Source organism: Mercenaria mercenaria, chromosome 14, assembly GCF_021730395.1.
Source record: "Mercenaria mercenaria strain notata chromosome 14, MADL_Memer_1, whole genome shotgun sequence".
NCBI lineage: Eukaryota > Metazoa > Mollusca > Bivalvia > Venerida > Veneridae > Mercenaria > Mercenaria mercenaria.
Genome location: NC_069374.1, coordinates 74,846,570 through 74,863,897, shown reverse-complemented (window position 1 = coordinate 74,863,897; position 17,328 = coordinate 74,846,570). Strand labels below are relative to the sequence as shown.

The following is a 17,328-nucleotide window of genomic DNA, read 5'->3' as shown; positions in this document are numbered from 1 at the left end:
TGGGATACACTTTCTGCATGCCTTGTATGTTTAATTCCTTTCTTGATCTACTATGCCTTGAACTTCAAATGTTTGTGTCTTCGATAAGATCAGAAAAAGACCAAACTATAACTCTTTTACATATTGCCCAGCACCTGCAGCAAGTGATGGCACCCGCAGCGTGCTGTGCTCTGTATCTTCTAATGATACTGGTCATGCATGCCCAAGAATACTAACATACTACAATTGTTCCAGAGAACCAGTGAAAAATATAGAAAAAATATCTCTGACTACAGAGCAATTACAAACGAATGTTTCACAATAGTCAAAAAATAAATGCTATGAAAATGAGTATTATCGTTCTTCAATATTTTTCAGTATTTCGCAATATTTCATTAGAAATTATATTGTTAATATTTCTATATTCAAAATAGCACCAAAACATAAAAAAAAACAATATAAAATATTATTTTCATTTTTTTGAGGCTCAAAGCCGATATTAGAATGATGTATTTAGTTGTACTAATTAAAAAAACTAGATCAAAGAAATCTGTTTTATGAAATATGCTAATTAAAAAAAAATGGCAATTACCTTTTGCAGTTAACTGTGGCTTAGCCTGGTTTAACTTCACCGACTTTTGCACAGATGCAGAAGAAAAAGATTAAATATCTGGAATAGAGAACTTTTTGACATAATGGTTTAAAGCTACACACCTCCAGGTTTATGTCAAATTTTTAGAAATTTAGAAAATGGTTTCAGTGGTAAGTATTGAAATAAAAAAGAAGATATAAAGCAATTCTCTACATTTTAGGAACTTTTAATTCTATAAAAACGACTCTTTTAAAAAATCAATAAAATGCATGTTTGTAGAAACTCGCAAAAGCATAGATTTTGATGTAAAATAGAAGGAATTTAACCATGTTATATATATAACACACATTAAAATATCTATGTCAGCAATTCAGGTTTATCAGTTTTGATATCTCAGATCAATTGTTTATCTGTTTATCTGAAATTTTAATGTTTATCTGGAGGTGTGTTCCTTGGAATAGTGAAAAATTTAACACAACTGACCTACAATGACTTGAAAAGAGCAAACTTAAATACAGCTGATTTACATTTACTGGAATGGAGAAAACTTCAACACAGGTGACTAACAATTACTGGAATAGAGAAAAACACAGCCGATAAACAATGACTGGAGTAGAGAAAAGTGCATAAACAATGACTGGAGACACAATTTCTGGAATGGAGATAAATGCAGTTGCTTAACAATGACTGGAAACGAGAAACCTTTGACACAATTTCTGGAATGGAGATAAACACAGTTGATTAACAGTGAGTGGAAAAGAGAAAGCTTTTACACATGTGACTAACAGTTACTGGAAAAGAGATAAACACAGTTGATGAACAGTGATTGGAAAAGAGAAACCATTGACACAATTTCTGGAATGGAGATAAACACAGTTGATTAACAGTGACTGGAAAAGAGAAAAAATTGACACAGTTGATTAACAAAGACTGGAATAGAGATAATCACAGCAGATTAACAGTGACAGGAAAAGAGAAAACTTTGAAACGTGATTAACAATACATGGAATAACTGCTATGTAAAGCACCTGAACATGTTTATCATGAAAAGGGTGCTATAGAAATCTGGTTTGATATAAATAGAGAAAACTTAGACATGTAATTAACAATTACTGGAAAAGAAAAAAACTTTGACACAGCTGATTAACAATGACTGGAATAGGGAAAAACACAGCTGATTAACAATGACTGGAATAGGGAAAACACAGCTGATTAACAATGTCTGGAGTAGGGAAAAACACAGCTGATTAACAATGTCTGGAATATGGGAAAACACAGCTGATTAACAATGACTGGAATAGGGGAAAACACAGCTGATTAACAATGACTGGAATAGGGGAAAACACAGCTGATTAACAATGACTGGAATAGGGAAAACACAGCTGATTAACAATGACTGGAATAGGGAAAACACAGCTGATTAACAATGACTGGAATAGGGGAAAACACATCTTATTAACAATGACTGGAATATGGGAAAATACAGCTGATTAACAATGACTGGAATAGGGAAAACACAGCTGATTAACAATGTCTGGAATAGGGAAAACACAGCTGATTAAAAATGACTGGAATATGGGAAAACACAGCTGATTAACAATGACTGGAATATGGGAAAACACAGCTGATTAACAATGTCTGGAATAGGGGAAAACACAGCTGATTAACAATGACTGGAATAGGGAAAACACAGCTTATTAACAATGTCTGGAGTAGGGAAAAACACAGCTGATTAACAATGTCTGGAATATGGGAAAACACAGCTGATTAACAATGACTGGAATAGGGGAAAACACAGCTGATTAACAATGTCTGGAGTAGGGAAAAACACAGCTGATTAACAATGACTGGAATAGGGAAAAACACAGCTTATTAACAATGACTGGAATAGGGAAAACACAGCTTATTAACAATGTCTGGAGTAGGGAAAAACACAGCTGATTAACAATGACTGGAATAGGGAAAAACACAGCTGATTAACAATGACTGGAATAGGGAAAAACACAGCTGATTAACAATGTCTGGAATAGGGAAAACACAGCTGATTAACAATGTCTGGAATAGGGGAAAAACACAGCTGATTAACAATGACTGGAATAGGGAAAAACACAGCTGATTAACAATGACTGGAATAGGGGAAAACACAGCTGATTAACAATGACTGGAATAGGGGAAAACACAGTTGATTAACAATGACTGGAATAGGGAAAAACACAGCTGATTAACAATGACTGGAATAGGGGAAAACACAGCTGATTAACAATGACTGGAATAGGGGAAAACACAGTTGATTAACAATGACTGGAATAGGGAAAATCACAGCTGATTTATAATGACTGGAATAGGGAAAAACACAGCTGATTAACAATGTCTGGAATAGGGGAAAACACAGCTGATTAACAATGTCTGGAATAGGGGAAAATACAGCTGATTAACAATGACTGAAATAGGGGAAAACACAGCTGATTAACAATGTCTGGAATAGGGGAAAACACAGCTGATTAACAATGTCTGGAATAGGGGGAAAACACAGTTGATTAACAATGACTGGAATAGGGAAAATCACAGCTGATTTATAATGACTGGAATAGGGAAAAACACAGCTGATTAACAATGTCTGGAATAGGGGAAAACACAGCTGATTAACAATGTCTGGAATAGGGGAAAATACAGCTGATTAACAATGACTGAAATAGGGGAAAACACAGCTGATTAACAATGACTGGAATAGGGAAAATCACAGCTGATTTATAATGACTGGAATAGGGAAAAAAACAGCTGATGAACAATGTCTGGAATAGGGGAAAACACAGCTGATTAACAATGTCTGGAATAGGGGAAAATACAGCTGATTAACAATGACTGAAATAGGGGAAAACACAGCTGATTAACAATGACTGGAATAGGGAAAAACACAGCTTATTAACAATGACTGGAATATGGGAAAATACAGCTGATTAACAATGTCTGGAATAGGGGAAAAACACAGCTGATTAACAATGTCTGGAATAGGGAAAAACACAGCTGATTAACAATGACTGGAATAGGGGAAAACACAGCTGATTAACAATGACTGGAATAGGGGAAAACACAGCTGATTAACAATGTCTGGAATAGGGGAAACACAGCTGATTAACAATGACTGGAATAGGGGAAAACACAGCTGATTAACAATGACTGGAATAGGGGAAACACAGCTGATTAACAATGTCTGGAATATGGGAAAACACAGCTGATTAACAATGACTGGAATAGGGGAAAATACAGCTGATTAACAATGACTGGAATAGGGGAAAACACAGCTGATTAACAATGACTGGAATAGGGGAAAACACAGCTGATTAACAATGACTGGAATAGGGGAAAATACAGCTGATTAACAATGACTGGAATAGGGGAAAACACAGCTGATTAACAATGACTGGAATAGGGGAAAACACAGCTGATTAACAATGACTGGAATATGGGAAAACACAGCTGATTAACAATGTCTGGAATAGGGGAAAACACAGCTGATTAACAATGACTGGAATAGGGGAAAATACAGCTGATTAACAATGTCTGGAATAGGGAAAACACAGCTGATTAACAATGACTGGAATAGGGGAAAACACAGCTGATTAACAATGACTGGAATAGGGAAAACACAGCTGATTAACAATGACTGGAATAGGGGAAAACACAGCTGATTAACAATGACTGGAATAGGGAAAACACAGCTGATTAACAATGACTGGAATGGGGAAAACACAGCTGATTAACAATGACTGGAATAGGGGAAAACACAGCTGATTAACAATGACTGGAATAGGGGAAAACACAGCTGATTAACAATGACTGGAATAGGGGAAAACACAGCTGATTAACAATGACTGGAATAGGGAAAACACAGCTGATTAACAATGACTGGAATAGGGGAAAACACAGCTGATTAACAATGACTGGAATAGGGAAAACACAGCTGATTAACAATGACTGGAATAGGGAAAACACAGCTGATTAACAATGACTGGAATAGGGGAAAACACAGCTGATTAACAATGACTGGAATAGGGGAAAACACAGCTGATTAACAGTGACTGGAATAGGGGAAACACAGCTGATTAACAATGACTGGAATAGGGGAAAACACAGCTGATTAACAATGACTGGAATAGGGAAAACACAGCTGATTAACAATGACTGGAATAGGGAAAATCACAGCTGATTAACAATGACTGGAATAGGGGAAACACAGCTGATTAACAATGACTGGAATAGGGGAAAACACAGCTGATTAACAATGACTGGAATAGGGAAAACACAGCTGATTAACAATGACTGGAATAGGGGAAAACACAGCTGATTAACAATGACTGGAATAGGGGAAAACACAGCTGATTAACAATGTCTGGAATAGGGGAAAACACAGCTGATTAACAATGACTGGAATAGGGGAAAACACAGCTGATTAACAGTGGAATAGGGGAAAACACAGCTGATTAACAATGACTGGAATAGGGGAAAACACAGCTGATTAACAGTGGAATAGGGGAAAACACAGCTGATTAACAATGTCTGGAATAGGGAAAAACACAGCTGATTAACAATGTCTGGAATAGGGGAAAACACAGCTGATTAACAATGACTGGAATAGGGGAAAAACACAGTTGATTAACAATGACTGGAATAGGGAAAATCACAGCTGATTTATAATGACTTGCGAGGAGAAAGTTTGGATACAAGTGATTAATAATGACTGGAATAGGGAAAAACACAGCTGATTTATAATGACTGGCGAGGAGAATGTTTTGACACATGTGATTAACAATGACTGGACACAGGTGATTAAGGATTACTGGAAAAGGGAAAATTTAAACACAACTGATTATCAAATGACTGGAAAAGATTAAACTCAAATACAGTTGATTAACTGAGTAAAAATACTGGAATCATGTAAACTTTGACCAGCTGATTAACAGTGACTAGAATAGAGAAGTTTGACATAACTTTGTAATAAGTACATCTAAATACCCCATGTGAAATGTTGGGCATTAATAAAATAAAATATTGAAAAGAAATTGAGATAATTTCTTCTTGCACTGTACATGATCATTTAATGGTCACAGTATATTAAAGTATTTCGTTTATGCAGTGTTACAATTTTGATGAAAAAAGGCAAGGGACATGAAAACAGGCAGCTGCATGCCCACGCAGTCCTCTGACAGCTCTTGTATTATATATTTTTTTTACCAATTTTTGAATGAAAATTTGTTAAATATTTGAAATATAGCTATAAGTATGTGAAAAAAAAACCACTAATTATAGATTGCCAGATGTCGTGACGTAATAAGGCGTAAAAAAAAAATTGTTTGTTTCCGGTATCCCGACCTACCCTAATTTTTTGGCCCAACCCTAAATGTTTTTATGGCCTTGGAGAATATTTTTTTCAACTTTTTAATAAAAAGTTGCAAAACTGCACTTTTTATGCTTTTAACATGTCCAGTGATGTTGGAAATCAACTTACTGATGCTCTGAAGGCATTACCCTCTTATTTACATTCTTTTTTTGACACAAAAATAATTTCCAAAAAGTCTCCCTTAATAAAAAAATATTCAAAAAAAAAAAAATTTCCAACCTGCCTACCCTAATTTTTTTGAGCATGTTACCGGAAACAAAGAATTTTTTTTTTAGGCCTAATCAACATCTTCAAACATTTCATTGTATCTTGTGACAAAAAATGGGTATTACCTTTTTAGCTCATCTGATTTTTTGAAAAAAAATGATGAGTTATTGTCATCACTTGAGCGGTTGTCGGCGTCGGCGTCTGCGTCGGTGTTGCTTGGTTAAGTTTTATGTTTAGGTCAGCTTTTCTCCTAAACTATCAAAGCTATTGCTTTGAAACTTGGAATACTTGTTCACCATCATAAGCTGACCCTGTATAGCAAGAAACATAACTCCATCTTGCATTTTGCAAGATTTATGGCCCCTTTTGTACTTAGAAAATATCAGATTTCTTGGTTAAGTTTTATGTTTAGGTCAACTTTTCTCCTAAACTATCAAAGCTATTGCTTTGAAACTTGGAATACTTGTTCACCATCATAAGCAGACCCTGTACATCAAGAAACATAACTCCATCTTGCTTTTTGCAAGAATTATTGCCCCTTTTGGACTTAGAAAATCAGTTTTCTTGGTTAAATTTTATGTTTAGGTCAACTTTTATCCTAAACTATCAAAGCTATTGGTTTAAAACTTGCAACAGTTTTTCACCATCATAAGTGGACCCTGTACAGCAAGAAACATAACTCCATCCTGCTTTTTGCAAGAATGATGGCCCCTTTTGGACTTAGAAAATATCAGATTTCTTGGTTAAGTTTTATGTTTAGGTCAACTTTTTCTCTTAAACCATCAAAACTATTGCTTTAAAACTTGCAACTGTTGTTCACCATCATAAGCTGACCCTGTAAAGCAAGCAACATAACTCCATCCTGCTTTTTGCAATAATTATTGCCCCTTTTGGACTTAGAAAAATCATTTTCTTGGTTGAATATTATGTTTAAGTCAACTTTTCTCATAAACTATCAAAGCTATTGCTTTAAAACTTGCAACAGTTTTTCACCATCATAAGTGGACACTGTACATCAAGAAACATAACTCTATCCTGCTTTTTGCAAGAATGATGGCCCTTTTTAGACTTAGAAAATCATGGGTAGGACAATATTTCTATTATACAAAAAAAATCAGATGAGCGTCAGCACCCGCAAGGCGGTGCTCTTGTTAATGTAATTTATGTCTATCTGGGATTTTTACAGGTTCAAGCTGACTAAAAAGATAAAAAAGTTCACATGATGTGTCTTTTATTTTCCTGTTATGAATGGTGTAATAATTAAAGAAAACCAGGTTATTAGGATGGGGTGTATCCTTCCATGGATGAATGTTGACAGGTAGAGATATCCATGTGTAATGCACCCTCTTGTGTGATATACATCACCAATTTTAGCCCAAAATTCTAGTCAGTTTTTGAGGTAGATTGAAAACAAAAGTAGAGTTTACATTGACACCGGTAATAAGTTTTACCTCAGTGGTTGGTGGAGAGCCAGTCTGACTAAAGTACATCTCCTATTATGCTACGCTTAGGATCTGAGAACAAGCTGTTGATAGCCTTGTTCTGACAACCCTTTCTCTAGCCAATCAGAGCTTAACTTAGAACATTTTGCAAATCTACAGTTAGCCTTAATTGTTATGCCCCCGAAGGGAGGCATATAGTTTTTGAACCGTCTGTCCGTCTGTCAGTCTGTCGGTCTGTCAGTCTGTCGGTCTGTCAGTTTGTCCGCAATTTTTGTGTCCGGTCCATTCCTTTGTCATCGATGGATGGATTTTCAAATAACTTGGCATGAATGTGTACCACAGTAAGACGACGTGTCGCGCGCAAGACCCAGGTCCGTAGCTCAAAGGTCAAGATCACACTTAGACATTAAAGGATAGTGCATTGATGGGCGTGTCCGGTCCATATCTTTGTCATCGATGGATGGATTTTCAAATAACTTGGCATGAATGTGTTCCACAGTAAGATGATGTGTCGCGCGCAAGACCCAGGTCCGTAGCTCAGAGGTCAAGGTCACACTTAGACATGAAAGGATAGTGCATTGATGGGCGTGTCCGGTCCATATCTTTGTCAACCATGGATGGATTTTCAAATAACTTGGCATGAATGTGTACCACAGTAAGACGGCGTGTCGCGCGCAAGACCCAGGTCTGTAGCTCAAAGGTCAAGGTCACACTTAGACGTTAAAGGTCATTTTTCATGATAGTGCATTGATGGGCGTGTCCGGTCCATATCTTTGTCATTCATGCATGGATTTTAAAATAACTACGCATGAATGTGTGGCACAGTAAGACGACGTGTCACGCGCAAGACCCAGCTCCGTAGGTCAAAGGTCCTAAACTCTAACATCGGCCATAACTACTCATTCAAAGTGCCATCGGGGGCATATGTCATCCTATGGAGACAGCTCTTGTTTATATTTACAATTCTTATGTCGTTAAGCGTCAGATAGCCTGTTAGCTCAGTCAGTAGGCCACTTGCTCTGTAAGCGAGGGGTCCCGGATTCGAGCACATTTTTCTTACTCTTTGATATTCGAACAAGTCGCCTGATTGGTTCAAATAAAAATAGATTTGCCAAAATAAAAATAGTAATATTGGAAATCCAAAATATACAGACGACGAATGTGAATGGGTCGTTCTCAGATCTTCATTTAGAAGATCAAGTACTTTAGTCAGATAGGTGGAGATCCTAATTGGTCTCACTATGCTATTGGATTTTGGCCTATTACTGCTCCTACCTCTGTCTTTATTAACTCACCTGGACTTTAAGAAAATTAGCTTTGCAACTTTTTTCAGGCCTTTTGATTAGTTAGTTAAGGCAATATTTTTATCCTGAAAAAATCTGTTTTACTAAATTAACCTAAATAGTTAACTGATGACACCATAGTGCAGTAGTAAGCTCTGTGACTTCCTCACATGTTGCCCCAGGATATTAGTTTTTTTTTATTATACATAACATTTTCACCTGTTTTTTTTTTACTTGATTTTGTGTAGTGTTTATAATATGATCTCTCATTTTTGTCCATTGACATAAATACCTCTCCAGTCTTGGATTTTTCTGAAAATACTTTGAAACACTGGTGACAAGTAATTTGTCTTTAGATAGATAAAATGCTTTAAAGATTTTTAATTGACATTTTTGCAGTAGAAAACTGTTTGCTATATAGCTGATATGTACGCAGAAGAATATTGAATACATTAGTGTGTTACTGTCAATAAATGAACCACAAAAACTTATATAACCGCCATGGTAGCCTAGTGGTCGAGTGCCTGCTTTGAGTGCGGGAGGTTATGGGTTCGATCCCAGGCCACATCATACCAAAGATGTAAAAAATGGTACTAGTAGCTTCATCGCTTGGAGCTCAGCATTAAGAGTAATGACTAAGGTCCATGTTTCGGAGAAGAAAGTTCATACATCACCAAATCATAGAAAGAATGAATTGTTTTACGTGAAAATTTAACAGCATATAAAACATGTATATTATTCTACAAAACCACTGTCAATTTACTCATATAAGTATTGAATTTCGGAAAGGGACTGCATGAAGAGGCCGCACTTCTGGACAATTCAACGCCTATAAAAACACTATTTTTAGCTCATCTGATTTTTTGAAAAAAAATGATGAGTTATTGTCATCACTTGAGCGGTTGTCGGCGTCGGCGTCTGCGTCGGCGTTGCTTGGTTAAGTTTTATGTTTAGGTCTGCTTTTCTCCTAAACTATCAAAGCTATTGCTTTGAAACTTGGAATACTTGTTCACCATCATAAGCTGACCCTGTATAGCAAGAAACATAACTCCATCTTGCTTTTTGCAAGATTTATGGCCCCTTTTGTACTTAGAAAATATCAGATTTCTTGGTTAAGTTTTATGTTTAGGTCAACTTTTCTCCTAAACTATCAAAGCTATTGCTTTGAAACTTAGAATACTTGTTCACCATCATAAGCAGACCCTGTACATGAAGAAACTTAACTCCATCTTGCTTTTTGCAAGATTTATTGCCCCTTTTGGACTTAGAAAATATCAGATTTCTTGGTTAAGTTTTATGTTTAGGTCAACTTTTTCTCTTAAACTATCTAAGCTATTGCTTTGAAACTTGCAACACTTGTTCACCACCATAAGCTGACTCTGTACAGCAAGCAACATAACTCCATCCTGCTTTTTGCAATAATTATTGCCTCTTTTGGACTTAGAAAATCATGTTCTTGGTTGAGTATTATGTTTAAGTCAACTTTTCTCATAAACTATCAAAGCTATTGCTTTAAAACTTGCAACAGTTTTTCACCATCATAAGTGGACACTGTACATCAAGAAACATAACTCTATTCTGCTTTTTGCAAGAATGATGGCCCGTTTTAGACTAAGAAAATCATGGGTAGGACAATATTTCTATTACACAAAAAAAATCAGATGAGCGTCAGCACCCGCTAGGCGGTGCTCTTGTTAAAAAGCTGTTACATGTCTTCGTTTTGATACATTTGCAATAATGTACGAGTGCTTAAACTTTACATAACTAGGTTAAACATCGGTTTTGACAATTGTTTACTTTTATATCTTTACAAATAGCATTCTGTTTTAAAGGGGGACAACTCTTTTTGAATCTTTTAAGTATCCAATTCTATGGGACAGAACGGTAAAAAATGTATTGGACAAATGGGTTGTTTATAAAGATGTTGTTTGTTTCCTAAAAATGTCTGTGGTTTTGTAATATACTGCTAAACCTTCAGAGGGTAGTGCTAGGACTGGTCATCCTGGTGTCAGTATAATGTGACTGGGTGGAGTATCATGTCGCATGTCTCTGGCCTGATATTCCAGAGAGGCAGCACTATAAAGTTGGGCATTGTGCTCACTGCTACAAGTAGACACCGTCATTTAAATGACTGAAAAATTGTTCAAAAAGATGTTAAACATGAATACACACACAAAAAATGTACAATAAGTGTGGTAATGTTTCCGCATCTAAAGTTTGCTTGTAAAATTTGAATTAAAAAATTGATTCGGACAGGTATAGGACACAAACCCACAACCCTGAGATTGGCAGCTGAATGTCTTGTCTGAATAGCTGCCAATGTCATTTAATAAATGTGTATTCAATAATTTTTTTTTCAACTTCTATTGCTATTTAGGTTTGAGTACTTTAAATTAATTTACAGAAATATCTCTGTCCGGTAAATACTTACAGACAATACCTTGGATCATTTAACCTTTAGCCTGCTGGCAGCAAGTGATTTTGCCTTCGCGACCAGTGCAGGCTTACAAGAACAGCATGCATGTCCGCTTAGCATTATATTCAATCAGTAAATTTTCAGTGAACACCCCGTTGAATAAGAAGTGGTACTGGGCAAATTGAATGATAGACCAGTCCATTTTAAAAATTTAGTAGTGTAAAGGTTAATGCTCACTATTGATTAGAACACAAAACAATCGCAATCCATCAATATAGTTTGTTTTTCACCTTTGAGAGGTCAATTTATAGACTCGTCTGCCAATAAGGGAAATCAGCATGATTTACCTTGCCATATTTAGGTAAGACCCACTGTTGTACTTAATAACACTACCTAAATAATGGAGCGTTCCGTTATTAAATGTACAAAAACATTGCTGACCTCAAAACTGAACTATAGTTTGATCAATGATTCTTAATTTGTCTAAAGAACAACAAGGGTCTTACTCCACCATTTTTCCACATGGTCTTTTTTACTTTCTGTGTGTGATAATGGCACAAAATAAACACAAAAAGAAAATCATGTGAAAATTAATACAGATTTACAGTAACAGGTTTTTTAATGATAAAATTTAAATTAATTAGTACGTGTTTTTAAAGAGACCTAGAAAATGTTAATTTGTACCATCTGACAGTAAAAACTGTACTAAATTTTAAAATAATTTTTTTTTTTTCAGTATATAATTTATAATGTCTTCAGAGTTGAAAAGCAGACTTTGCTGTATGCAGAAAGATGGTTCTTAAATAATTGTATATATATATCATACTTTAACTAGTCCAGGGAATTTTTTTGAATTAAGTTCGGATTTAATCAAATTTTTTACAAGAAGTGTTTTTGTTTTGTTTTGATTGAGTCTAACGCCATTTTTCAACAGTTTTTCAGTTAAGTATCAGCAGGCAGTTAACCTAACCAGTGTTCCTGGATTCTGGACCAGTAAGAACCTGTTCTCTGCAAGTAACTGCCAACTTCCCCACATGAATCAGAGATTTAGAGTGAATGATATCATACACAATGTCTTTTATCAAATTGTCATGGAGAACAGAAAATTACGCCTCCCCCGGGGATCAAACTCACGACCCCACGATCTGTAGATCTACACTCTCCCTATTGAGCTAAGCGGGCGGGTGCTACAAGAAATGAGAGATCTGTTGTTATTTACTTTAAAAGTGTATAGAAAAAATGTTAAATTCAAATTTTTTTTAACAATTTCCATGATTTATTGCCATTTGTTGAGTTTTATTGATCCATATCCAAAAGTAGAAAATTGAAATCAACAGTAAAAATCCATATCCAGTGGTAGAAATTTCTTTCATTGACAGACTGAAATGAAACTTTTACTATAGTGATATATTTTCATAACAAATGAATGTCTCCCGTGACATAACACACAGGCATTCTAAAATGCCACAAATTAAGGGCCATAACTCTAGTTAAAATCACTGAACGATAACAGCCAAACGATATACTCAACCAGACTTGACACTGATCACTCCTATGAAGTTTGGTGGAATTCCAACAATTAGTATAGGCTGAGTAGCAGAGACATCATAGAATTTAAGTAGTCAAGGGCCATAACTCTGCTGAAAATCATTAAACGGTTCAGCCCAATTATATAAGAGAAGGGGCCAAAAGATCATAGAATTTGACAAATTAAGGGCCATAAATCTGCTAAAAATCACCTAACTGAAACATGCTGGCGTTATGCACAACTAGGTTTGGCAATGATCTGGTGTAAATCTACCTAATTGTGTCAGAGGAGCTACTCTGAAATCATTAATACTTGTGGGTTACTAATTTTTGTGGTTTTCGTGGTTGAGTCGATCCACGAAATTTAATCACAACGAACAAGTAAAATTCCCATTCATTTTATGTTCAAAAGTTGAAATCCATGAATCCATATCCCCACGAAATTGCTGTTTTGACCAAAACCATGAAATATCATTCCCGCGAAATTAAATGATTTTACAGTAATTGTACAGATAAACTTTGTGACAGACTGATGGCACACTGAAGTTTTATGTCTCCCCCAACATATAAATAGCTAAATACACTTTGATTATGTGAACTGGGTCTTTTACAATGCCACATGGATGACCACTGCAGATAGATGACTTGAACCACTTTAGTTTTCTTATGTTCATTTATTGAATTATTAAAATTCTTCTTTTAAGTTTTTTTTTTGTAACAGAAAAAAGACATACAATTTTAAAAATTAAATTCTGATAGATTATGGATTACAACACTGTATATTTTTTTTTTTTTACCATCCTACTTTAAAGGGCCTTATCCTCTTGTCTCATTTAAAAGGGCATGCTATCTATATGAACATCAAAAATTTCAATACCTATTGCAAAAAAACACCCAAAAATTGTTAAATAAAATTACTGTAAAATCATTTAAAATGATGGACATTAAATTTTGTTGCAGTTGTTTTTTTTTTTAAAAGAAAATGACTAATTTGTGGGGGACATGACTTTGTGAGTTTCAAATTTGAAAGACGAGATAAATAGAAAATTTACCTACTTGTCAAAATTTTATTTCATGGACTGACAACCACGAAATTCAAGAAAATTAGTCCCCACAAACGTTATGTCAAAATTTATTTCATGGACTGACAACCACAAAATTCAAGAAAATTAGTCCCCACAAATGTTAGTGATTTCACGATGTCGCTTCTTCAACAACTTTTCAGTCATACAAACCATGGTGTCTCTATAGTTAAAGCAATGCAGAGCACAGTGCCCAGTTTTGAAGTGCTGCCTCACTGGATTATCATGCTACATACATATCACATGATACCCCACCCAGTCACATTTTACTGACACCAGGCTGACCAGTCCTACTACTATCCTCTAAATGCTGAGCACCCAGATAGGAAGCTACAAGTACCATTTTTCTCATCTTTGGCACTCAAAGTGGATGCTCTTCCGCCTGGCAGCCAAGCTGGTTATTTTTCTTTTAAGAAATACTTAGTACTACACCAGCAATGTGTTTGAACCAGGACTTAATTCTGTTAAAGCCTCACCAGCACTGTGTCTGGTCCAGCACTTAATTCTGTTAAAGCTACACCAGCACTTTGTTTGGTCCAGCACTTAACTCTGTTGAAGCTACACCGGCACTATGTCTGGTCCAGCACTTAATTCTGTTAAAGCTACACTGGCACTTTGTTTGGTCCAGCACTTAATTCTGTTAAAGCTACACCGGCACTGTGTCTGGTCCAGCACTAAATTCTGTTAAAGCTACACCAGCACTTAATTCTGTTAAAGCTACACCAGCACTTTGTTTGGTCCAGCACTTAATTCTGTTAAAGCTACACGAGCACTGTGTCTGGTCCAGCACTTAATTCTGTTAAAGCTACACCAGCACTTTGTTTGGTCCTGGGCAGTTAATTCTGTTAAAGCTACACCAGCAATGTGTTTGAACCAGGACTTAATTCTGTTAAAGCTACACTGGCACTGTGTTTGGTCCAGCACTTAATTCTGTTAAAACTACACTGGCACTTTGTCTGGTCCAACACTTAATTATGTTAAAGCTACACCGGCACTGTGTTTGGTCCAACACTCAATTTTGTTAAAGCTACACTGGCACTGTGTCTGGTTCAGCACTTAATTCTGTTAAAGCTACTCTGGCACTTTGTCTGGTCCAGAACTTAATTCTGTTAATACTACACTGGCACTGTGTTTGATCCAGCAGTTAATTCTGTCAATACTACACTGGCACTAGCTGTGTTTGATCTAGCACTTAATAATGTTAATACTATACTGGCACTGTGTTTGATCCAGGGCTAAATTCTGTAAATACTACACTGGCGCTGTGTTTGATCCAGCACTTAATTCGGTTAAAGGTTTGCTGGCACTGTGTTTGAACCAGCACTTAATTCTGTTAAAGCTACGTGGGCACTGTGTTTAATCCAGGTCTTAATTCTGTTAAAGCTACACCAACACTGTATTTGACTGTGTTTTATTCTGTGTAAGGTATACGGCACTGTGTTTGTGCTTTATTCTGTTTAAAGCTATAAAGCCAGTATGTGTATTATCCCTGCAGCTGCACATGTTTGTTTAATGTAAACATGTTTTAAGCTACATACATTTGTTTAACTAATCTAATACTGATGAGTTTCATTGTGTCAGGGGTTTCATTAATTATTAAAGTAGAAGGTGGAAGCTTCAAAGTAGAGGGGGATTTTGTTTTCCTCTCAATTTGAATTTTATATGTTACAGGACAAGAAGCCAGCGCCTCAGACCACTATAGTAGGGGGAAATCCCCCATCCCCCATTCCCATTGACATTCTGGACAAAAGAAATATATGTATTTATGGCTATCAGAAGCTAAATAGCACTTGAAAAACTAGTTGTCAGTTTTTATGAGCACTTGAAAAACTAATCATATACTTTATGGCCTACAGAATATAAACATGCACCTTTCAACTAATAATTTGTTTTCTGGCCTTGTTATCTGTTATGTTCCTTGAGAACTAATAAGTTTTTTTCTTGCCCTTAGTAATATTTTAAGGTGTGAACAATGTTTTGTCTGGCCTTTAAGTTATAGTTGTAATTTAAGATCAATAAATAGGTCTATAACACATGTCTAGACAGTTTTACTTGTTTGGCCTAAAAATATTCATAACATATATAAATAGTTCAATGATCAGTTCAAGCATGAATATATAGCTTTTTTCTGCTTTGTTTCTGTCTGGGCCATCATTGATGGCTTTCCCATTACTTTTGATATTTTTCAATGAAAATAAAAATTACATCATGCTGCATGCTTTTAGTATGGTATATACAACCTTGATCTGAATTTTTATTAGCTGCATTTGGTGCAGTGAAAATGGGTTTTTTTTTTAAGTGTCACTTTTTATTGCAACTACCATAACATCATTAATCTTTGTTGTGTCTAAATTTGGCGACAGGATAGACAAATAATTTGTCCTCGTTTTTTCTGGCTTCTGTGTGCCACTTTCAGTTTTTTCCATTAATTTTGATAATTTTCTTATTATTTATTTTTTTTTATCTAATTTATTGAAAATGTAGTTGTCTAAAATTTAACAGTTGCAAAATAAAATGTTGTGTGACATTGAGGAAAAGGTTGTTTAAACCTCTACCTTTAATGATTTCAAAAAAATACACTCCAGTTTGATTACATGTGGGGAATATAAAACTAGTTATTGGAAAAATCCCGCGACTGCAGCAGAGTGGTTTTTATCTTACTGCAGACGTATGCACAGCATTATGCAGAAAATGTATATTATAACATTACATATTTTTCCCTCAACTGTCTGGCTCACGCGTTTTTTTTCATTGCAGTGAAGTAATACATCTATTTTTAGAAAGGAAATAATTTCTCGGTCTTAAAACTCGAGGCAATGCAAAGATGCAGTATAGATGTGACTGTATGTGCAGTGGAAATGCATATCGCATGCCGAACGCCAGAGGGGTTCATTCGATAGTCACCGCGGATAAAAATATATGAAATTTTCTGAATTTTTATATTCTTAAATTTACTTTTTAAACATTCCATGGATTAAAATGTGAAAACTGTTCAACTTAAATGATATAGAATTTGTATAATGAAACTGTGTGACAGTTTAAATGGAGGATAAGTGTATTGTGAAACAGTGAATAGACGGTAAGTAATCTGGACTACTAAATGTAGGTAAGGTAAAAATCTTGGGATTTCAGGGTAGTTTTAAAACTGATCAATACAAAATACGAGATCATCAGTTCTGTTAGAATATTTTTGTAAGTTTTAAAAACACTGTTTATATACCTTTTGTTTCAAATTAAACTATTCACACTCAGATATTTCTCTCTCACCTATAACGAATGGCCATAATAAGGCCAAGTGAATAAGTAATTGAGTTCCTGTCTACCTGTGATATTTTATATTTTTTATAGTATTAACTACTGAGAATCTTTGTTCTTTATTCACAAATGGTCAAATGTTACTGG

At 35.4% G+C, this 17,328-nt stretch overlaps 1 protein-coding gene across 3 annotated transcripts in view; it reads left to right on the top strand.

Moving 5' to 3' along the window:
* The window catches only part of LOC123527717 (uncharacterized), a 236,941-nt gene that overhangs the window by 82,185 nt on the left and 137,428 nt on the right, over positions 1–17,328 (top strand). Inside the window, exon 1 of one of the 3 annotated variants that reach the window (XM_045307354.2) lies at positions 16,476–17,005. The exons of the other annotated variants lie outside the window; for them this stretch is intronic. The gene's annotated coding sequence lies outside the window, so the exon portion shown is untranslated. Of the gene's footprint in view, positions 1–16,475; positions 17,006–17,328 lie in introns of those variants that run through there. 3 annotated transcript variants of the gene reach the window in all.